This window comes from Canis aureus, chromosome 2 (assembly GCF_053574225.1).
Source record: "Canis aureus isolate CA01 chromosome 2, VMU_Caureus_v.1.0, whole genome shotgun sequence".
Taxonomy (NCBI): Eukaryota; Metazoa; Chordata; class Mammalia; order Carnivora; family Canidae; genus Canis; species Canis aureus.
Genome location: NC_135612.1, coordinates 22,423,500 through 22,448,134, shown reverse-complemented (window position 1 = coordinate 22,448,134; position 24,635 = coordinate 22,423,500).

The following is a 24,635-nucleotide window of genomic DNA, read 5'->3' as shown; positions in this document are numbered from 1 at the left end:
AGAGAAAAGAAGAAAGAAAGAAAGAAAGAAAGAAAGAAAGAAAGAAAGAAAGAAAGAAAGAAAGAAAGAGAAGGAAGGAAGGAAGGAAGGAAGAAAGAGAGAAAGAAAAGAGAGAAAGAAAGAAAGAAAGAAAGAAAAGAGAGAAAGAAAGAAGCCATGCCATTCATGGTAACATAGATGGACCTTGAGGGCATTATACTAACTGAAATCAGTTAGAGAAAGACAAATGCTGTATGATCTCATTTGCATTTGGAATCTAAAAGAAAAAGGCAATAAGAAAAGGCATAGAAAATGAGAGCAGATTGGTGGTTTCCATAGGCAGGTTTTCAATGAGAGAAGTGGGTAAAGGTGGTCAAAAGGTATAAACTCCCAGTTATATATGAATAAGTTATAGGATGTAATTAATGTACCGGATGATGACTATAGTTAACAATATTGCATTGTGTATGTGAAAATTGCTATGAGAGTAGATTTTAAAGTTCTCATTACAATTGTTAGATGTAATGGCTGACCTTATGAAGCTAGGGGAAATCTCTTACCTGCTTCAGTTTACAATACTGAAAGTAAGGAGACTTCTGTTTCCAAGTTACTCAAGATATATATAAGAAGGATCACTTAGGAAGACTAGAAGGAAAAGAAACTTGCTTCTTTCTCTTTGTCTTATTTATTCTCTTCTAGGAGAAGGGGGAAAAATGTTGCTAATCAAAAAGGTAAGAGCTATTGACCTGTTTCAGTTTAAATCTTTCCTCAAACAAAGGATTTGAGTGCGCAAAGTTTACTTGAGAGGTGTTCTCAGAACACAGAACTTAGATAGTAAAGAAAGTAACACTGGGAAGAAATAAAAGCTAGTAAGGTTTATGTTAATAAACTGGTGGCTGCTGTGGGGAACCAAGCCTTGAGCCTGCAGAGGAATCTCTGAAGAATCGTGTAGAATGCACTTTGTAATTGTTCTAGTAGAGGACAGAAAGGGTGGCATTCAACCTTTAGGGCTTGCTCCCAGAGGGTTTCTCCCCCACAGTTCTACAGTGGGCCTTACATGTAGCTCAGAGGAGCAAGGCAGAGAGTCTTTAGTGTTGGATGCTGGAAGTAAGTACAGAACTGTCAACCACATCTGTACTGAAATTAAGCCAAGGAAATATGTTCAGTACACTTAAGTTTTTACTACAGGGCATCATTTTTACAAGGCATCTAAGTAATGACTGTACTGAAAGGACCAATTTTCCTTGCTTTTCTGCTATTCCATATTTTCTTCCTGCATTCCAGTTGAACTTTAAATCAGGGGGGGTGTTAGAGAGTGAATGGGTGGCCTATGTCTAAGCCATGCTCTCCAATATGGTTTTCCTAATTGAGTTTGGGAAGTTATCAAGGAATTAGCTAGTCATTAATATAGATGGTACTTTGGATCTCATTTTCACACTAATCCTTGTGACCTTGAAGAGTCATTGAATTTAAACTTTAATTTCCTAGTTAATAAAATTGGAATAATATATATGTGTATATATGCATTACATTGTATATATTCTAAATTATAATGCTAATATAAGATATTCATATTTACATATATATGAATCAGGTTTATGATAAAGATTCTAAAAGCAATGCTTTAAAAAGGTAGAATGTTCTAATATAAATGTCAGCAAATCAGTATTTCAGGGCATCTATGGCAAATTTGATCTAAAAGTGCTTTCATATTTCTTTCTCTTGTTCTTACATTACACTAGCTTCCATTCACAAGAACATTTTCTGGGCTAAGAGAAATTCTCCAAATTAAACCGTCATAAACATACTCTGTGCAGAGAGAGGGGAAAAAACAAAGAAGTAGGGGCAAAAGCTTATATTGGCTGTTGTATGAGAAAGATTCACATTATACTACTTTTTTTTTAAGATTTTATTTGTTTGACAGAGAGAGAGAGAACACATGCTCATAAGCAGGGGATAGGGGCAGAGGGAGAGGGAGAAGCAGACTCCCCCGGAGCAGGTAGTCAAATGTGGGACTTGATGTCAGGACCTTCCGATCATGACCTGAGCTGAAGGAAGCCACTTAACCAACTGAGCCACCCAGGTGCCCCACATTTTACTATTTTCATCACGTTGTTCAAAATTTTATCACTTGGTCACTAGCATCATAGTTCTTTATTTAAACCTTTAAAATATTTTCTGAAACTTTTGGTCTAGTTTCAGAAATAAGTGCCCTATTTTTTAAATTCAAAGAGTAATTTAATTGGTAATGATAGTAATTACACACATACCTAAAGCTTCAAGTCTGGATAACCAGCAGTAGGAAATTGGGCCTTAGTATGCTCTAAAATCTAAAAAAGAAATATAGATAGATTTTAAATATCTAGGATTAACATTTAAGTAACATGATGTTAGAAAAACAGTTTTGAAAAGGTCTTTGAGTTCTATTCTTTTGAGGTCTTTAAGCTTCATGTTTTTTATTCTCTGATTTTCTACCCATATTAACAAAAACAGTAATGTTTGTAAAATAACCAAATGGGTTAGCAAAAGCTTTGAATTAATTTTTTCATTCAACATAAGGCACTCTTTTTAGCGGGCTAACATTTGTGTGCATAATCATATGTAAGCCGTGATGAATAGTTTAAACTAGAAATTGGTCCTTTGAGTCTGAACTGGAAAAAACATATACAAGGAGTTTTTGTGGAGAAAGAGGGGTTCTGCTAGCAGTTTCTAAAAGCAAAATTTTATAAACCAAAAGAAAAAAGAAAGAAAAAACATTCTTGAGACGTATGTACTATTAATTCATGAGCCTCCCATATAGTCACCAAAGAGATGTTTCCAGATGATTAGATGCATATATAAAAATTTATGTTCTCCTACCCTCATTTTATCTTTTATGTATGTTCTTAATATTAGCCTTAAAAAAAAAAGATTTTATTTATTTGTTCATGAGAGAGACAGAGAGGCAGAGACAGACGTAGGGTGAAGCGGTCTTCTTGAAGGGATCCCGATGCAGGACTCAATATCCAGACCCTGGATCATTCCCTGAGCCAAAGGCAGATGCTCAATCTCTGAGCCACCCAGGTGTCCCTTGATACTAATATTAAGCTAAATTTACCTTCATAAAATTTGGGATTGCAGAACGTGTTAAGAGGAATTACTTTCAGTGTCACAGCCTGCAATACCTACAGGCAGCTTGGTTTTCAAAATGTGGAGAAATCTTGAAAGAAAAATATCAAACTCTTCTCCTACTCCTTCAGTTAAAATAAATAATGGTATGATTACTGGTTTCTTTCTATATACCAGACATTGTACCAAGGGTTATACAGACTGGACCTCAAATCAATGTCTATGACTCATTCAGTCTGTTTTCCCTCTTCTCAGCCAAATTCTGAAGTCAGTCACCTTAGCTTTGCAACCTCTTCATCTCTGCCCAATCTCAGCTAACTCACTGTGATCTGATTGCCAACTTCAGGACAGTACAGGAACAGCTTTTGTTACAGTTGTAATAACGTCCTAGATGCGAAAGTAAATGAGGGAAATTCTGGTCCTTTGCTGGCTTTCTCTGATGCATGACACTGTTGATCCCTTATACTTAAATTCTCTGTGCACTTGATTTCTCTATAGACTTGTGGATCTCCTTGCCATCTTTATGCTTTCTTGGCCTGCCTGTTAGATTCCTAATTTTCTGTTAAATGAAGTATCTGTGTTTTCCAGGAGACTCTATTCTACAAGCATGGTATGAATCATTTTCATCTATCATTATTTTAATTATTTTTCATATCCTTGCCATTTCTAAATTTATGATCTCAGATCATACCTCTCCCTTAAGTTTCAGAATTGAATTGAATTCTCTCCCCATGTTATTTTTCAAAAGCTTCTACTTTAAAACTTAATGTGTTGGCAAAAAATAAAAATACTTATAGAATCAAGCATTGGTAGATAAGGAACACTGCAACTCCAATATGCTGTTGGAAATTAATATGCTACAACCACTTTGGAAAATTTCTACCATATTGTTATAAATTTAAACATATACTAGTTAAATGACCTTGATATTACTATTCTAAATATTTGCCCAGGAGCACAAAGATGTCCACACAAGGATTTATACATGGATATACAAAACAACTTTATTTATAATCCAAAAACTGGAAACAACTCAAGTATATAGCAGTAGATAAATGGATAAACAAATTGTAGTATATCTATACAATGGATTACTGCTAAGTCATGAAGAAGGAACACACAATTGATACTCAAATATATGACTGAATATTGAATATATATGTTAAGAGAAAAAACAGACACAAATAGTGCAGACTGAATGATTCCCTTTATAAGAAATTCTAGAAATTATAAGTCTACTTTTTAGGGACAGAATATAGATGAGTACTCACCTGCTGCTAGAAGTTGATGTAAATTGACTTGAAACTTCATGAGGAAACTTTTAAAATAGTAAATTTTATAGTGTGTTATGTCTCAATAAAAATTACTTAAAAATTGAATTCATCCCATCCCATAGCAATTTTTTTTCATTTTCCACATAAACCTCATTATGACTCCACAATTTACATAGTCATCCAAGATAAAAGCTCCTTAAATCCATTCTTTCATTATATGTGCAATTGCCAACCTCTTCCATCTCTGCCATATGAGTATTTCCCAGATGGGTCAATCCTATGTCTTTACTCCCTCTCGTCTAAAAACACTTCTCTCTCAAAGTACACACTCATTTGGTTCATATGGAACTAATTGCTTCTCACGTTTTAGACAGAGGCCTATTAAAATGTTTTATCTCTTTCTATCTTTCCAAACAGCTTTAGGAGAATAGGTATGGTTTCTTCTTTAAACGTTTGATAGAATTCCCCTGGGAAGCCATCTGGCCCTGGACTCTTGTGTCTTGGGAGGTTTTTGATGACTGCTTCAATTTCCTCTCTGGTTATTGGCCTGTTCAGGTTTTCTATTTCTTCCTGTTCCAGTTTTGGTAGTTTGTGGCTTTCCAGGAATGCGTCCATTTCTTCTAGATTGCCTAATTTATTGGCGTATAGCTGTTCATAATATGTTTTTAAAATCGTTTGTATTTCCTTGGTGTTGGTAGTGATCTCTCCTTTCTCATTCATGATTTTATTAATTTGAGTCTTCTCTCTCTTCTTTTTAATAAGGCTGGTTAATGGTTTATCTATCTTATTAACTCTTTCAAAGAACCAACTCCTGGTTCTGTTGATCTGTTCCACAATTCTTCTGGTCTCGATTTCGTTGAGTTCTGCTCGAATCTTTGTTAACTCTCGTCTTCTCCTGCGTGTAGGATCTATCTGCTGTTTTTTCTCTAGCTCCTTTATGTGTAAGGTTAGCTTTTGTATTTGAGTTCTTTCCAGTTTTTGAATGGATGCTTGTATTGTGATGTATTTCCCCCTTAGGACTGCTTTTGCTGCATCCCAAAGATTTTGAACGGTTGTATCTTCATTCTCATTAGTTTCCATGAATCTTTTTAATTCTTCCTTAATTTCCTGGTTGACCCTTTCATCTTTTAGCAGGATGGTCCTTAACCTCCACGTGTTTGAGGTCCTTCCAAACTTCTTCTTGTGATTTAGTTCTAATTTCAAGGCATTATGGTCTGAGAATATGCAGGGGACGATCCCAATCTTTTGGTATTGGTTCAGACCCAATTTGTGACCCAATATGTGGTCTATTCTGGAGAAAGTTCCATGTGCACTTGAGAAGAATGTGTATTCAGTTGAGTTTGGATGTAAAGTTCTGTAGATATCTGTGAAATCCATCTGGTCCAGTGCATCATTTAAAGCTCTTGTTTCTTTGGAGATGTTGTGCTTAGAAGACCTATCGAGTATAGAAAGAGCTAGATTGAAGTCACCAAGTATAAGTGTATTATTATCTAAGTATTTCTTCACTTTGGTTAATAATTGATTGATATATTTGGCAGCTCCCACATTCGGGGCATATATATTAAGGATTGTTAAGTCCTCTTGTTGAATAGATCCTTTAAGTATGATATAGTGTCCCTCTTCATCTCTCACTACAGTCTTCGGGGTAAATTTTAGTTTATCTGATATAAGGATGGCTACCCCTGCTTTCTTTTGAGGACCATTCGAATGGTAAATGGTTCTCCAACCTTTTATTTTCAGGCTGTAGGTGTCCTTCTGTCTAAAATGAGTCTCTTGTAGACAGCAAATAGATGGGTCCTGCTTTTTTATCCAGTCTGAAACCCTGCGCCTTTTGATGGAGTCATTAAGCCCGCAAATTAACTAGATAATGTAGTTCTAGTTGGGGAAATTGAAGATATATTTACCATTTCTTTCCTTATGTTATTGAAATTATTAAAAGAAGGCATTCTTTTTTCACTAGGATCATCCTCAGATCGGGTAATGTAACTCTAGAACTTGTAAAAAATGTTAAGGGTCAATAAATAAAATATAATTTCTTCCCTCAGATTTCATAATCAAATGAGAAACTAGGCATTGAATACATTGGAGTAAAGATCAAAATTCCAAATTTATTACTGATAAGCCTGTTTGAAGAATGTGACTTCAGCACTACAGTCAAATAAGATTGCTAGTACTTTCTCACAATTAGCTTCACCTGTCCAGGTATTGGCATCTTTGCACAACTAAGTTGCAGGCCTTCCATGAAAGACCAGAGACTACCACAGTGAAATAATGACAAAATAAGAAAAACTAGAATGAACATTTTCTGTGGTAGACAGATATGAAAGAGTGTTTTCTGGGTTAGTTAGGCATATTCATTTCCTTCTTGCTGGAACATTTGTAAAATAAGTCCCACCTCCCCTGGGGAAAAAGTTAATAGAATGTAGAGATAATAAGGAAGTATTCCTCCCATATGTCACCTCATTGGGAATTGGAGAGGATATATTAAAATATGAAGTATGGAGAATAAATGACCCGGCCCAAACTATTATCTTGGAATCTCTTGCATGCAAGAAAAGGGAATAACCCAATGGGAGTGAAACCAACATATAGGAAAGATTACCAGAGAAATTGTACAAAAAAAGACAAATTCCTGATCTCATTGAACATCTGAATCCTGACTGAGTAGTCCTTTATGTTGCCATTTCCTGGCTCCCACACAAAGGGAATCAGATGGACTCTAATACTGTAGATGAGAAAAGAGTATATGTTGGAGATCTTCCACACAAGGACACAACTGATTGTCTTTTAATACACAACCTCAACTACCGGCAAAGATGCCTGTGCACTCCTCTGTACTAAGGAGGCTCTGTACCCTATTGACAGGTGTCAATTTGAAGTACTGCACATTCACCACTTTAATACATGACTTCATGGCATGCTAGAAATTATAGCTGAGCTGGTTGGGGACTGCTGAAGTCTCCTTGATGGTTGGAAGGAGCTTAACTACAGGATAATAACAGGAACATTGTACAAATTGGATAACCAAGAAATGAAGATAGTCTTTGCTGAGGGCAAATGATTCTAATTTTCCATTGTTTTTTTAATGGTATAAAGAATTTTTATTTAAATACATATTTTTTTTAGTTTTAAAATATGTTAATAAGTAGACAAATATCAGGTGCTTGTTAATACTGGTAAAAAGCATCAATAGGGAAAATCATGAATCCAGTATACACATCATTGAAATTTGAAGAATGCTGCCACTGTATAGCTAAATAAAACCTCAGCACCACTATCTGCTCCCTTTTTCTACATGAGAAATTAATAAGATACTTACTTATTACTGCTAATAAGATAATTTTGGCTCTATAACCTGCAAAATATTAAGCTGGCTTTATACTAAAAATAATACTTTCAACCTCGCAGCCTAGAATTATATCTCTGCATCTTATATTGGCTTTAAAATGAAGAAAATAGGTTGTCTTTGAGTTTTGTTGACTGTATCCTTTGCTGTGCAAAAGCTTCTTATCTTGATGAAGTCCCAATAGTTCATTTTTGCTTTTGTTTCTTTTGCCTTCGTGGATGTATCTTGCAAGAAGTTACTATGGCCGAGTTCAAAAAGGATGTTGCCTGTGTTCTTCTCTAGGATTTTGATGGAATCTTGTCTCACATTTAGATCTTTCATCCATTTTGAGTTTATCTTTGTGTATGGTGAAAGAGAGTGGTCTAGTTTCATTCTTCTGCATGTGGATGTCCAATTTTCCCAGCACCATTTATTGAAGAGACTTTCTTCCAATGGATAGTCTTTCCTCCTTTATCAAATATTAGTTGACCATAAAGTTCAGGGTCAACTTCTGGATTCTCTATTCTGTTCCACTGATCTATGTGTCTGTTTTTGTGCCAGTACCACACTGTCTTGATGACCACAGCCTACAGAATGGGAGAAGATATTTGCAAATGACATATCAGATAAAGGGCTAGTTTCCAAGATCTATAAAGAACTTATTAAACTCAACACCAAAGAAACAAATAATCCAATCATGAAATGGGCAAAAGACATGAACAGAAATCTCACAGAGGAAGACATAGACATGGCCAACATGCATATGAGAAAATGCTCTGCATCACTGGCCATCAGGGAAATACAAATCCAAACCACAATGAGATACCACCTGTGAGAATGGGGCACCAGTGAGAATGGGGCAAATTAACAAGGCAGGAAACAACAAATGTTGGAGAGGATGCGGAGAAAAGGGAACCCTCTTACACTGTTGGTGGGAATGTGAACTGGTACAGCCACTCTGGAAAACTGTGTGGAGGTTCCTCAAAGAGTTAAAAATAGACCTGCCCTACGACCCAGCAATTGCACTGTTGGGGATTTACCCCAAAGATACAAATGCAATGAAACGCCGGGACACCTGCACCCCGATGTTTATAGCAGCAATGGCCACGATAGCCAAACTGTGGAAGGAGCCTCGGTGTCCAACGAAAGATGAATGGATAAAGAAGATGTGGTTTATGTATACAATGGAATATTACTCAGCTATTAGAAATGACAAATACCCACCATTTGCTTCAACGTGGATGGAACTGGAGGGTATTATGCTGAGTGAAGTAAGCCAGTCGGAGAAGGACAAACATTATATGTTCTCATTCATTTGGGGAATATAAATAATAGTGAAAGGGAATATAAGGGAAGGGAGAAGAAATGTGTGGGAAATATCAGAAAGGGAGACAGAATGTAAAGACTGCTAACTCTGGGAAACGAACTAGGGGTGGTAGAAGGGGAGGAGGGCGGGGGGTGGGAGTGAATGGGTGACGGGCACTGGGGATCATTCAGTATGTTAGTAAATAGAACACCAATAAAAAATAAATTAAAAAAAAATAAAATGAAGAAAATAAAGCCTAAGTATCATTGATATATCCATAGTTTGGTGATGGGTAACTGTAGGAGAACACATAGTTCACCAGAGCACCTACCTATATGAATGTCTCAACTTTATAATATTTATTTCTTTATCGAAAAATATTGGTAGAATCATAATATCTTATGAGGCATTATGAGAATTAAAGATGAATGAGCTAATTTGTGAATGAATAATCCTTAGAACAGCATGAAACAGATTGTAATCAATAAAAAGTGTTTGTTAAATAAAATGTAATTTTATTTAATTTATAAAATTTCTTCCTCTCATCATAGAGGAAGAGAGAAAACAAATAAAACAAGATGAAATCAGAGAGGAAGACACACCGTAAGAGACTCTTAATCATAGGAAACAAACTGAGGGTTACTGGGAGGGGGCAAGGGTGGTTAGAATGGGGGACCTGGGTGATGGACATTTAGGAGGGCTTGTGATGTAATGAGCCCTGGGTATATATAATAGGGATGAATCACTGAACTCTACCTCTGAAACTAATAATACATTATATGTTAATTAATTGAATTGATACTAGAAAAGAAACAATTTCTTCCCTTCTCAGACATACATAAACTTCAGATTAATATTTTTGAAGAAAAAATGATACTGTTTATCATTTCCCTGCTGAGCTATTACTGCTCTTCCCACTAGAATAAGATCAAATACCTTAACTACAGGGATGTACACAAGTTGCCCTATCAAAATGTTTAAAAATCTATCGCACATATGGAGAGAAACTCTCTAATCAACACAAAATAATGGTTCATTCATTTTTTTGCCAAGTATTTGCCAAACTTATTTTCCTTCCACAGTTTTACACTCTGATTTCTTCCTGAAAGATATTCTCTAGTATCTTCTGCCTATCAAAATTCTGCTCTTCATGCACAACCTACTTTGATTTTAACATCCTTTATAACAATATTTTCATTGATCCAAACTTGGGTGATTACTCAGTGCTTTGGTTAATATATTTGTACGTATGTATTTATTTGTCTTTTCTCCTCACGTACTGAATCACGGTACTTTCAGTTTAGGGTATATTCTCATGTTGTATATTCAGAATTGAATGTGGTGCCCTTTATAGAAAAGTTTCCAAAGAATTTTGATGATGATACTACTACTGACACTTCACATTTGGCACCTTCAGGATGTCATGACCACTGTGCATAATTAAGTATAGGTAAAAAAAAGAAATACTCTTTGAGTATTGAATTTGGTATGAGATTTATTGTGTTTTAAAATAGAATTTAGCAGAATTGAGAGTATAAAAACCAAGCGCAAAGCAAATAGAGGAAAATGATCATGTAACAGTGTTTCGGGGCACCTAGGTGACTCACTCGGTTAAGCATGTGACTTGATTTCAGCTCAGGTTATGATCTCAGGGTCCTGGAATGGAGCCCCGCATTGGGCTCCACACTCAGGGCAGAGTCTGCTTGGGATTCTCTCTCCCTCTCCCTCTGCCATTCTTCATGCTCATACTCTCTCTAAAATAAATACATAAAATCTTTTAAAAATGTAACAGCATTTCTAAATCTACATCTAATATAGGGAAGAAAGCATACTAAAGATCACATTGAGTGTTTGATCTAATTAACATATATAAAATCATGCACCAAACATTTGGAGAATACATGTTATTTCAAGCAAAAAATAAGGTTAGCATTAATACATTATCATATACTGTACTAGATCACCAAGCACATTTCAGTGAAACCAAAATATCATTACCCAGCAGGCCACATACTCTAATAGATCAAGAATGAACTAGACCAACAAAATGATGCCACTTTATTTTGGAGTAAATACTGAGTGTGGTATGACAAGGATGGCATTAAAAATCAGTGGAGAAAGGATGGACCCTTTGATAACTTGTACTTGTAGAAGTGGATGCCATCTGGATAGAAGAAAATGGATTCCCATCTCATTCTGAAAATAATGTCCAGATGGATTAAAGAAGAAAAGGTAAATCGCAGAACTTTAACAATGTAGAATCTAGAGTACAATGTATTTCTGACTCTTATAAGGAAGAATTTCTTAACCAAGGATTAAATAGATAAGAAAGGAAAATACTGATTATTTCAAAATATTAAAAATTAAATCAAACAAAATTTCCACAGCTGGATGAGTGAAAACAGCAAACTCAATGGAACATGGATAAAGAATATACAAGCATGTCACAGAAACAGAGCCATCCATAATGGCTAATAAATATATGAAATACATACACATGTATGTGTTCAAACTCAATAATGGTTAATAAATATATGAAATATATATACATATATGTGTTCAAACTCAATATTAATAAGGGTAAGGAAAGCTTTACTAGTAAGTTCCCATTTCAGACCTAGCAGACTGACAAACATGTAACGTCCATTAATATTAGCTATAGGTGAGCATGTAAGAGAATGGAAGCCCTCATGCACTGTTCATAGAAGTAAAAAAGCAGCATTTAGAAGAGTTAAATATGTGCATTTTGTTTATCCAGCAATTCTAATCCTAGACTTTAGAATGATTTTTTTAGAAGATTTATTTATTCATGAGAGACAGAGAGAGAGAGAGGCAGAGACATAGGCAGAGGGAGAAGCTGGCTCCTCACAGGGAGCCCGATGTGGGACTCGATCCCGAATCCTGGGATCAGGCCCTGAGCCAAAGGCAGAGGCTCAACCGCTGAACCACCCAGGCATTCCTAATCCTAGATTTTAGAGCAACTCTCATACATGTATACAGGAGACAAGTGGAAGTCTTTTATTGCAGTATTGTTTGTACTAGCAAAAACTTGGAAAAAATTTAAATGTCTTTCAGTAAAGAAATAAACTCTGGTATGTTCATATAGTAGTATTCTATAAAACAGCTAACAAGAATGAAGTACATCTATAAGTATCAAGATGGCTAATCTCAAAAACATAATGCTGAGTGAAAATAGCAAATTGCAAAAGAATATTTACAGCATGATAGCAATTATGTAAATTTTATAAATGCAGAATAGTACTATATATTTTAGGGGACATAAATAGGTAGTGAAAAATATAATCAGAGTTAGAGAGAATAAATAACTTCTGGAAAATGGTTCAAACAGAAGAAAAAGTGAGATAAAGCAGATGCTTTAACTAGTTGTGTAATATTTTATAGTTTATTTAAAAATATGAGGTAAATATAAAAACATTTTATATCTAAATACTGGGTATATGAAGTCTATTATATGTTTAAGAGTAATGAAACTTTATAAAAGTTAAAAATAATTGCATAATTTACTGATTTAGAAGCTGAGTTTAAAAGACGTTAATTTAGAATATTTCTTGTTTCTGCATTCACAATAGTTCACAAAGATACTGTCACTGAAACATTCAGTAAGTATTTTTAGGTTTCCTGTGTAATCAAATCAGTTAAGCTTCTATAGTGGGGAAAAGATTAATGCCTCTTCTCTTATGCTTAATACATATTATATTAGATCTCTATAGATATAACTCCTAAGGAATCTCATATGACCAGAAATATTCTTAGATTAGTGAGTTATTAGTTCCATTACGGTACTACCCTACCTTATATAATATCACAGATAGATTTTTACCTTTCTGAGAAAGTTTTATGATATCTAATTTAGTTACATTAGGATATAATAAACATTATTATACATTTATATGAAGAGACAAGGCACATTTTACTTAATTTTTTTTCTTGGAAAAGCTGTTTATAACAAAAATGCAATCACACACTTGTAATAATTTTATAGAATTTAAGTGAAGTTAAAATTGGGCAAATACAGTTAATTTATATTAAGAAAATGCTTCGGAGGAGGAGGAGCAAGATGGCGGAAGAGTAGGGTCTCCAAATCACCTGTCTCCACCAAACTACCTAGAAAACCTTCAAATCATCCTGAAAATCTATGAATTCGGCCTGAGACTCAAAGAGAGACCAGCTGGAATGCTACAGTGAGAAGAGTTCGCGCATCTATCAAGGTAGGAAGACGGGGAAAAAGAAATAAAGGAACAAAGGCCTCCAAGGGGGAGGGGCCCCGCGAGGAGCCGGGCTGAGGCCGGGGCGAGTGTCCCCAGGACAGGAGAGCCCCGTCCCGGAGGAGCAGGAGCTGCACCAACCTTCCCGGGCGGAAAGGGGCTCGCGGGGAGGTGGAGCAGGACCCAGGAGGGCGGGGATGCCCTCGGGCTCCCGGGGACAGTAACAGCAACTGCGCGCCCAGGAGAGTGCGCCGAGCTCCCTAAGGGCTGCAGCGCGCACGGCGGGACCCGGAGCAGCTCGGGGGGCTCGGGGGCGGCTCCGCGGAGGGGGCTGCGCGGCCCCGGGAGCAGCTCTGAGGGGCTCGGGCAGAGGAAGAGGCTCCGTGCGGAGGGGGCTGCGCGGCTCCAGGAGCACCTCGGGGGGCTCGGGGGCGGCTCCGCGGAGGGGGCTGCGGGGCGGGAGCGCGAATCCACCAGCGCAGGCCCCGGAGCACAGGGGCCGGGACACAGCCCAGGATCCGGCCTCCCCCGGGACAGGCAGAGGCCGGGAGGGCCCAGGACAGCGAGGACGCTCCTGCCCCAGCTGAGCAGATCGGCGGCCCCGCCCCGGAGCCTCCAGGCCCTGCAGACGGAGTAGTTCCTGCCGGAGCTGAATCCAGGTTTCCAGAGCTGCCCCGCCACTGGGACTGTTCCTCCTGCGGCCTCACGGGGTAAACAACCCCCACTGAGCCCTGCACCAGGCAGGGGCACAGCAGCTCCCCCAACTCTAACACCTGAAAATCAGCACAGCAGGCCCCTCCCCCAGAAGACCAGCTAGACGGACAACTTCCAGGAGAAGCCAAGGGACTTAAAGAACACAGAATCAGAAGATACTCCCCGGTGGTTCTTCTTCTTTTTTTTTGTTTTTTTTGTTTTGTTTTGTTTTGTTTTGTTTTGTTTTGCTTTGCTTTCTGATTTGTTTCCTTCCCCCACCCCCTTTTTTTTCTCCTTTCTTTTTCTTTCTCTTTTTCTTCTCTCTTTTTTTTTCTTTTTTCTTTTCGTTTTTTTTCTTCCCCTTTTTTTTCCTCTTTCTCTTTTCTTTCCTTCTTTCTCTCCTCTCTTTTTCTCTTTTTCCCAATACAACTTGCTTTTGGCCACTCTGCACTGAGCAAAATGACTAGAAGGAAAACCTCACCTCAAAAGAAAGAATCAGAAACAGTCCTCTCTCCCACAGAGTTACAAAATCTGGATTACAATTCAATGTCAGAAAGCCAATTCAGAAGCACTATTATACAGCTACTGGTGGCTCTAGAAAAAAGTATAAAGGACTCAAGAGACTTCATGACTGCAGAATTCAGAGCTAATCAGGCAGAAATTAAAAATCAATTGAATGAGATGCAATCCAAACTAGAAGTCCTAACGACGAGGGTTAACGAGGTGGAAGAACGAGTGAGTGACATAGAAGACAAGTTGATGGCAAAGAGGGAAACTGAGGAAAAAAGAGACAAACAATTAAAAGACCATGAAGATAGATTAAGGGAAATAAACGACAGCCTGAGGAAGAAAAACCTACGTTTAATTGGGGTTCCCGAGGGCGCCGAAAGGGACAGAGGGCCAGAATATGTATTTGAACAAATTCTAGCTGAAAACTTTCCTAATCTGGGAAGGGAAACAGGCATTCAGATCCAGGAAATAGACAGATCCCCCCCTAAAATCAATAAAAACCGTTCAACACCTCGACATTTAATTGTGAAGCTTGCAAATTCCAAAGATAAAGAGAAGATCCTTAAAGCAGCAAGAGACAAGAAATCCCTGACTTTTATGGGGAGGAGTATTAGGGTAACAGCAGACCTCTCCACAGAGACCTGGCAGGCCAGAAAGGGCTGGCAGGATATATTCAGGGTCCTAAATGAGAAGAACATGCAACCAAGAATCCTTTATCCAGCAAGGCTCTCATTCAAAATGGAAGGAGAGATAAAGAGCTTCCAAGACAGGCAGGAACTGAAAGAATATGTGACCTCCAAACCAGCTCTGCAAGAAATTTTAAGGGGGACTCTTAAAATTCCCCTTTAAGAAGAAGTTCAGTGGAACAGTCCACAAAAACAAAGACTGAATAGATATCATGATGACACTAAACTCATATCTGTCAATAGTAACTCTGAATGTGAACGGGCTTAATGACCCCATCAAAAGGCGCAGGGTTTCAGACTGGATAAAAAAGCAGGACCCATCTATTTGCTGTCTACAAGAGACTCATTTTAGACAGAAGGACACCTACAGCCTGAAAATAAAAGGTTGGAGAACCATTTACCATTCGAATGGTCCTCAAAAGAAAGCAGGGGTAGCCATCCTTATATCAGATAAACTAAAATTTACCCCAAAGACTGTAGTGAGAGATGAAGAGGGACACTATCTCATACTTAAAGGATCTATTCAACAAGAGGACTTAACAATCCTTAATATATATGCCCCGAATGTGGGAGCTGCCAAATATATCAATCAATCATTAACCAAAGTGAAGAAATACTTAGATAATAATACACTTATACTTGGTGACTTCAATCTAGCTCTTTCTATACTCGATAGGTCTTCTAAGCACAACATCTCCAAAGAAACGAGAGCTTTAAATGATACACTGGACCAGATGGATTTCACAGATATCTACAGAACTTTACATCCAAACTCAACTGAATACACATTCTTCTCAAGCGCACATGGAACTTTCTCCAGAATAGACCACATATTGGGTCACAAATCGGGTCTGAACCAATACCAAAAGATTGGGATTGTCCCCTGCATATTCTTGGACCATAATGCCTTGAAATTAGAACTAAATCACAACAAGAAGTTTGGAAGGACCTCAAACACGTGGAGGTTAAGGACCATCCTGCTAAAAGATAAAAGGGTCAACCAGGAAATTAGGAAGAATTAAAAAGATTCATGGAAACTAATGAGAATGAAGATACAACCGTTCAAAATCTTTGGGATGCAGCAAAAGCAGTCCTAAGGGGGAAATACATCGCAATACAAGCATCCATTCAAAAACTGGAAAGAACTCAAATACAAAAGCTAACCTTACACATAAAGGAGCTAGAGAAAAAACAGCAAATAGATCCTACACCCAAGAGAAGAAGGGAGTTAATAAAGATTCGAGCAGAACTCAACGAAATCGAGACCAGAAGAACTGTGGAACAGATCAACAAAACCAGGAGTTGGTTCTTTGAAAGAATTAACAAGATAGATAAACCATTAGCCAGCCTTATTAAAAAGAAGAGAGAGAAGACCCAAATTAATAAAATCATGAATGAGAAAGGAGAGATCACTACCAACACCAAGGAAATACAAACGATTTTAAAAACATATTATGAACAGCTATACGCCAATAAATTAGGCAATCTAGAAGAAATGGACGCATTCCTGGAAAGCCACAAACTACCAAAACTGGAACAGGAAGAAATAGAAAACCTGAACAGGCCAATAACCAGGGAGGAAATTGAAGCAGTCATCAAAAACCTCCCAAGACACAAGAGTCCAGGGCCAGATGGCTTCCCAGGGGAATTCTATCAAACGTTTAAAGAAGAAACCATACCTATTCTCCTAAAGCTGTTTGGAAAGATAGAAAGAGATGGAGTACTTCCAGATTCGTTCTATGAGGCCAGCATCACCTTAATTCCAAAACCAGACAAAGACCACACCAAAAAGGAGAATTACAGACCAATATCCCTGATGAACATGGATGCAAAAATTCTCAACAAGATACTGGCCAATAGGATCCAACAGTACATTAAAAAAATTATTCACCATGACCAAGTAGGATTTATCCCTGGGACACAAGGCTGGTTCAACACCCGTAAAACAATCAATGTGATTCATCATATCAGCAAGAGAAAAACCAAGAACCATATGATCCTCTCATTGGATGCAGAGAAAGCATTTGACAAAATACAGCATCCATTCCTGATCAAAACTCTTCAGAGTGTAGGGATAGAGGGAACATTCCTCGACATCTTAAAAGCCATCTATGAAAAGCCCACAGCAAATATCATTCTCAATGGGGAAGCACTGGGAGCCTTTCCCCTAAGATCAGGAACAAGACAGGGATGTCCACTCTCACCACTGCTGTTCAACATAGTACTGGAAGTCCTAGCCTCAGCAATCAGACAACAAAAAGACATTAAAGGCATTCAAATTGGCAAAGAAGAAGTCAAACTCTCCCTCTTCGTCGATGACATGATACTCTACATAGAAAACCCAAAAGTCTCCACCCCAAGATTGCTAGAACTCATACGGCAATTCGGTAGCGTGGCAGGATACAAAATCAATGCCCAGAAGTCAGTGGCATTTCTATACACTAACAATGAGACTGAAGAAAGAGAAATTAAGGAGTCAATCCCATTTACAATTGCACCCAAAAGCATAAGATACCTAGGAATAAACCTAACCAAAGAGGTAAAGGATCTATACCCTCAAAACTATAGAACACTTCTGAAAGAAATTGAGGAAGACACAAAGAGATGGAAAAATATTCCATGCTCATGGATTGGCAGAATTAATATTGTGAAAATGTCAATGTTACCCAGGGCAATATACACGTTTAATGCAATCCCTATCAAAATACCATGGACTTTCTTCAGAGAGTTAGAACAAATTATTTTAAGATTTGTGTGGAATCAGAAAAGACCCCGAATAGCCAGGGGAATTTTAAAAAAGAAAACCATATCTGGGGGCATCACAATGCCAGATTTCAGGTTGTACTACAAAGCTGTGGTCATCAAGACAGTGTGGTACTGGCACAAAAACAGACACATAGATCAATGGAACAGAAGAGAGAACCCAGAAGTGGACCCTCAACTTTATGGGCAACTAATATTCGATAAAGGAGGAAAGACTATCCATTGGAAGAAAGACAGTCTCTTCAATAAATGGTGCTGGGAAAATTGGACATCCACATGCAGAAGAATGAAACTAGACCACTGTCTTTCACCATACACAAAGATAAACTCAAAATGGATGAAAGATCTAAATGTGAGGCAAGATTCCATCAAAATCCTAGAGAAGAACACAGGCAACACCCTTTTTGAACTCGGCCATAGTAACTTCTTGCAAGATACATCCACGAAGGCAAAAGAAACAAAAGCAAAAATGAACTATTGGGACTTCATCAAGATAAGAAGCTTTTGCACAGCAAAGGATACATTCAACAAAACTCAAAGACAACCTACAGAATGGGAGAAGATATTTGCAAATGACATATCAGATAAAGGGCTAGTTTCCAAGATCTATAAAGAACTTATTAAACTCAACACCAAAGAAACAAACAATCCAATCATGAAATGGGCAAAAGACATGAACAGAAATCTCACAGAGGAAGACATAGACATGGCCAACATGCATATGAGAAAATGCTCTGCATCACTTGCCATCAGGGAAATACAAATCAAAACCACAATGAGATACCACCTCACACCAGTGAGAATGGGGAAAATTAACAAGGCAGGAAACAACAAATGTTGGAGAGGATGTGGAGAAAAGGGAACCCTCATACACTGTTGGTGGGAATGTGAACTGGTGCAGCCACTCTGGAAAACTGTGTGGAGGTTCCTCAAAGAGTTAAAAATAGACCTGCCCTACGACCCAGCAATTGCACTGCTGGGGATTTACCCCAAAGATACAGATGCAGTGAAACGCCGGGACACCTGCACCCCGATGTTTATAGCAGCAATGGCCACAATAGCCAAACTGTGGAAGGAGCCTCGGTGTCCAACGAAAGATGAATGGATAAAGAAGATGTGGTTTATGTATACAATGGAATATTACTCAGCTATTAGAAATGACAAATACCCACCATTTGCTTCAACGTGGATGGGACTGGAGGGTATTATGCTGAGTGAAGTAAGCCAGTCGGAGAAGGACAAACATTATATGTTCTCATTCATTTGGGGAATATAAATAATAGTGAAAGGGAAAATAAGGGAAGGGGGAAGAAATGTGTGGGAAATATCAGAAAGGGAGACAGAACGTAAAGACTGCTAACTCTGGGAAACGAAGTAGGGGTGTTGGAAGGGGAGGAGGGTGGGCAGTGGGAGTGAATGGGTGACGGGCACTGGGTGTTATTCTGTATGTTAGTAAATTGAACACCAATAAAAAAAAAATAAAAAAAAAATAAAAAAAAAGAAATGCTTCAAAGATCTAACAAATACTTCAAAGCTGTTTCTTATGTTTCAGACTCAATTCTAAGCATTTTATAAATATTAATTCTTAGGAACTGATAACAATCCTATGATGTAGGTACTAAGATGACCCCTGTTCTACATGTATGGAAATTAAGGCACAGAGAGTTTAAGGAATTACTTAGTATCACAGAGCTCAGGTGGTGGATTCAGCATATGAATCCGGCCTTTAAATCTGGCTCTAGACATTTGCTCCTCACTACTTTTCTCTGTCCTGATTTATGAGACGGTGCTATTTTTAACATCTGTATGCATTGGTGCCAGTCTGAAATTGAATATATGATTTAAAATGACCTCATTGGTGTCCTTGTAGATATACTTGGGCTTGTTTACACATGAACTAATATAAGCACTGTAATTATCAGAGCTAACATGTTTAAACAAGCAATTCAGTGACCCACTGCAAAGGTCCCCAATAACAAGTCTGTTTTCTTTTTTTGCTAGAGGAAGAGGTGTACTCAAGAGAAGAAACTTTTTAATATAACAGCACAAGGTCAATAATGGGACCAATCTCTCTACAACTGAAATAACACAATCCTTAACTAAAGCATACATTAACCATGTTCAACAGTGAAGACAAATCATCTTTTGTTAGGAGTGTGGAGAGGTGACAACAATGTCGTCTTTTCCCAAGTTCTAGCTTAAGGCTTTCTCCTTCTGTTATAGAGATCAACTCAATGGCAAAGACCTGGGTTGTTGTAGAAATAAAAGTAGCAGATACTTTTGGTTGCTACTGTAGCAAATATAACACTAGGAACCTCATTTTTGATAACTACAATACTGATTCAATCTAAATGTGGCATACTAATTCATTTAATTTAATTCAGTAATAATTAAATTGGCCACCCACTCTGTGAAAGGTCTTAGGCTAGATACTTTAGGAAATAAAAGATTTATACAGCTCTTAAGATCCCATACTCTAGGGCCCTTCTTATTTTACCTCATTTCTTGCCACAGATTGTGACATGTCTTTACTGCAGGTTGCCCATTCAGGTTCTTCTATGCATAAACCTTAGGGGACCCCTGAATTCTGTGTTTCAAGGTTTGTTTTTTTTTTTTTCAAGGGTTGTTTTTGTTGTTGTTTTTTATCAACAGAGACCTTGCTCAGAATTATATGAGTCATCTATACCTCTGCTTCTTTTTACAACATTTACAACTATTCCTATTCTAAATGGAATGTAAATATAATGAATCCAGTAACTCTATAGCTAAAGTATTTTGGGTAGAGTGCTTAATTCTGAAGAAATCACACTTCATTACATTTTATTTTATTTTATTTTTTTTAATTTATTTTTTTATTGGTGTTCAATTTACTAACATACAGAATAACACCCAGTGCCCGTCACCCATTCACTCCCACCCCCCGCCCTCCTCCCCTTCTACCACCCCTAGTTCGTTTCCCAGAGTTAGCAGTCTTTACGTTCTGTCTCCCTTTCTGATATTTCCCACACATTTCTTCCCCCTTCCCTTATTTTCCCTTTCACTATTATTTATATTCCCCAAATGAATGAGAACATATAATGTTTGTCCTTCTCCGACTGGCTTACTTCACTCAGCATAATACCCTCCAGTTCCATCCACGTTGAAGCAAATGGTGGGTATTTGTCATTTCTAATAGCTGAGTAATATTCCATTGTATACATAAACCACATCTTCTTTATCCATTCATCTTTCGTTGGACACCGAGGCTCCTTCCACAGTTTGGCTATCGTGGCCATTGCTGCTAGAAACATCGGGGTGCAGGTGTCCCGGCGTTTCATTGCATTTGTATCTTTGGGGTAAACTCTCACCACTGCTGTTCAACATAGTACTGGAAGTCCTAGCCTCAGCAATCAGACAACAAAAAGACATTAAAGGCATTCAAATTGGCAAAGAAGAAGTCAAACTCTCCCTCTTCGCCGATGACATGATACTCTACATAGAAAACCCAAAAGTCTCCACCCCAAGATTGCTAGAACTCATACAGCAATTCGGTAGCGTGGCAGGATACAAAATCAATGCCCAGAAGTCAGTGGCATTTCTATACACTAACAATGAGACTGAAGAAAGAGAAATTAAGGAGTCAATCCCATTTACAATTGCACCCAAAAGCATAAGATACCTAGGAATAAACCTAACCAAAGAGGTAAAGGGTCTATACCCTCAAAACTATAGAACACTTCTGAAAGAAATTGAGGAAGACACAAAGAGATGGAAAAATATTCCATGCTCATGGATTGGCAGAATTAATATTGTGAAAATGTCAATGTTACCCAGGGCAATATACACGTTTAATGCAATCCCTATCAAAATACCATGGACTTTCTTCAGAGAGTTAGAACAAATTATTTTAAGATTTGTGTGGAATCAGAAAAGACCCCGAATAGCCAGGGGAATTTTAAAAAAGAAAACCATATCTGGGGGCATCACAATGCCAGATTTCAGGTTGTACTACAAAGCTGTGGTCATCAAGACAGTGTGGTACTGGCACAAAAACAGACACACAGATCAGTGGAACAGAATAGAAAATCCAGAAGTGGACCCTGAACTTTATGGGCAACTAATATTCGATAAAGGAGGAAAGACTATCCATTGGAAGAAAGACAGTCTCTTCAATAAATGGTGCTGGGAAAATTGGACATCCACATGCAGAAGAATGAAACTAGACCACTGTCTTTCACCATACACAAAGATAAACTCAAAATGGATGAAAGATCTAAATGTGAGACAAGATTCCATCAAAATCTTAGAGAAGAACACAGGCAACACCCTTTTTGAACTCGGCCATAGTAACTTCTTGCAAGATACATCCATGAAGGCAAAAGAAACAAAAGCAAAAATGAACTATTGGGACTTCATCAAGATAAGAAGCTTTTGCACAGCAAAGGATACAGTCAAGAAAACTCAAAGACAACCTACAGAATGGGAGAAGATATTTGCAAATGACGTATCAGATAAAGGGCTAGATTCATTACATTTTAAACACATGAATATGTGTGTAAGGAAAAGAATGGGAAGGTTGAGGATTGGAGGATGATGACCAAGTTGTTTGGGGTACACCAGGATAATGATACCATATTACCAACTCAGAGCATATTTTGGAAAATCTCTGGGAAAATATTTATAAATACTTATTAGAAGAAAAATGTCATAATATGTGTCTTAGCAGCTTTGGATGCCTAAGAAACACTATACAGGGGCTTAAGACACAAAAATATATTCCTCACAATTCTGGAGGCTGGAAAATCTAACATCAAGGTGCCAGCATGGTCAGTTTTTGGTAAGAGTTGTCTTCCTGGCTTGCAGATTGTGGCCATCTCATTATGTTCTCCACAAAATGGAGAGAGCTCTGGTGTTTTTTCCTCTCTTTATAAAGGTATTAGCCCTAGAGGATTAGAACTTTACCTTATGATCTCATTTAAACTTCATCACTTCCTTATGGGCACTATTTCCAAATATAGCCACATTAGGGATTAGGATTTCAATATATGAATTTGGAGAGATACAAACATTTAGTCTGTAACGACAAATAAAAGGCTATTTAAATACAAGAAGGATTCTTTATTCTTAGAATTAAGCATAACTTTTTTGAAAGTGTTAATGGATTATGTATTTATTGTGTGTGACTTTGATTTTCATTGCTAGCTGTATTGAAGGGAAGATCAAAACCAGCTGGTTCCTTTGGGATAACTTATACAAGTACTATTATTTTGTGAGAATAGAATAATTACTGAACTTTAAATAGTAATTATGCTTTAGATGAACTAACAAGGTGAGCAAGAATATATCCCAAACCATCAATATCCCCAAATTTAGAATTGCTTTAAGACAATGTTACTGTCAAGATACGTAACTGAAAACCTTGAGCCATGAATTGAGGAGGAGAATTAGCAGATTTATCAGAATGGCAGATAAATGTTTAGGGAAATAGTGTTCAATTAAACATTATAAAGATAGCAACAAAACAGTAGGAATTGGAACAGATAAACTAACTGAAATTATTAAAAAAAAAAAGTGTAGCAAAAGGTAAGGCTAAGAGATTATCCTTTGACTAGTTCCCACTCTCTTTGTAATTTTCATCCCATCAAAGATTCATTTTGTTCTCTACTAATTATTTCCTTTAGCTTGCTGCACTTAAACTGTATTGCAGCATGGCTGTAATAAAAGTTTGTGCAGATTGTTACATTATTTTAGAAGATAAAACAAAGAGCAGAGAAAATATTAGTTTCATGTTATACTTAATCTTACCTCAAATCAGAATTCACAAATTTCTTAAATTATCTCTATCCAACAAAATTATAAAACTCTAACTTTCATGGTCGTTTCTGTTTTCCTAAAAACAGAATTCATAAAAATAATTATTAATGTTAGTCCTATGCTTGCAAATTAAAGCCTTTATCTTACTGTCTTATAAAACATTTGATTGCTCTCATTCTCTCCTACAAGCACAGGCAGGTGTCATTCACACTTTTTTTTTCTATGCAGTAACCTAGCAACTGCAAATTGCAAGACCTTCTTTATAATAGTGTTCTCCTAATAATTCCAAAATAATGCAACCCTCTTAGATCCCAAAGAATAATGCTAATAGGCCTTTCTTCCTCGTTAGAAACTTAGCTAGGTGATCTTCCTAAGCAAAGGTTTATATTTCAAGTCCAAAAATATCAAACCTCCATTTATAAACATACCCAAAACAAAAACAAAAACAGAAACCCAAAATCAGATAGTTTCCAATTTAGAAGACAATAATACCACTTCCTGCTTTCTTTTTTTTTTTTTAAAGATTTTATTTATTTATTTATTCATGAGAGACACAGAGAGGGAGGCAGAGACACAGGCAGAGACAGAAGCAGGCTCCATGCAGGGAGCCCGACATGGGACTCGATCTCGGGTCTCCAGGATCACACCCTTGGTTGAAGGTGGTGCCAAATTGCTGAGCCACCCGGGCTGCCCTCTGGTTTCTTTTAAAGATGGGTAATGAAATCCATACACTCAATCAGATTAAATTGGTTATAGCTATTATATACACCAAAATATATACATAAATATCAAGACTGATTTCCAAAAGCCACTAAATAAAATGTGTTTTGAATTCAAGTTAATTCATCTTTAAGTATTAATTTATAAAGTTTATTATTATAAGAGATGATGAGAAGGTCCAGTGGAAAGTGAAGAATTACCACATACATGAGCAAATTCTTTCATTCATTTCCTCAAATCTAGGATTGCCAG